Source organism: Triticum dicoccoides, chromosome 7A, assembly GCF_002162155.2.
Source record: "Triticum dicoccoides isolate Atlit2015 ecotype Zavitan chromosome 7A, WEW_v2.0, whole genome shotgun sequence".
Taxonomy (NCBI): Eukaryota; Viridiplantae; Streptophyta; class Magnoliopsida; order Poales; family Poaceae; genus Triticum; species Triticum dicoccoides.
Window position 1 is genome coordinate 588,116,807 of NC_041392.1, and position 881 is coordinate 588,117,687.

The 881-nt window shown below is 35.6% G+C and overlaps 1 pseudogene; it reads left to right on the forward strand.

The window, feature by feature from the left end:
* Nucleotides 1-642, forward strand: part of LOC119333666 — a 71,748-nt pseudogene extending 71,106 nt beyond the window's left edge.
* The last annotated feature ends 239 nt before the right edge of the window (nt 643-881 follow it).

The window sequence follows — 881 nt, forward strand, 5'->3', positions numbered from 1 at the left end:
TGAGAGTGGATAAATGAAGTTATAGTGTCATTCGGAATTATTTCAAAATTCAAGTCAAGTGAAAATTTAAGGACATACATAAGGGCTAGATTTATGTGACAGAAACAGAAGAAAAGTATGATTGTTTTAATGTTGATTCACTGCTAGAGGCAAGGGAATAGAAAAAAATCAAGCATAGGAATTGCACTCCATAAGTGTCGTTCAGTTTCTAGAATGATGTATTGGTAATGTGGTACATGTTACTTATAACTGGCCTTTATTTAATGTTTAACATGCTACATTCCACGTCTGAATATTGAAACGGCAAGAACATGATGAGGGGAGCGGGGCACGTTTCATATGTTAACGAGCATTACAATATTGAGAGGAACTACTGTGCAAAGATCTAGGTAACTAAGAAATAAATGATATGCAATAACATGTTAGCGGTAAGGGGACACGTCAATACATCCAGGTAATCTGACCTACAACCGGATGGACGAAAAATCGGATGTCAGATGAAAGTATGTACTTCTTTTGTAAAATATGATGATGGATCAAACCAAGAATATCACCTCCCCTTAGTAGTATGTATAGATAGTATTGATCTTGTAAATTGATAGTTATGATTGGATGATAGGTATTTATCTTGTGAAATGCTAGTTGTGCTTCAACGACAGTGGTACTCATCTTGTAAATTTCTACTGGTATTATTGGTTGTGTGCATCCTAGCTATGCAAATACTGGGTGTGTGCTCATTGTACTTGTATCCCCTTGATGCTTCATTTCGAACCAATAAAATCCACCTTTGTCAAAAAATGCTAGTGGTATTGATCTTGGAAATTCATAATTGATAGGTGCTACTTCTTGAGCTTCAGTTGGTTTTTCCCTTAAAGAGGAAA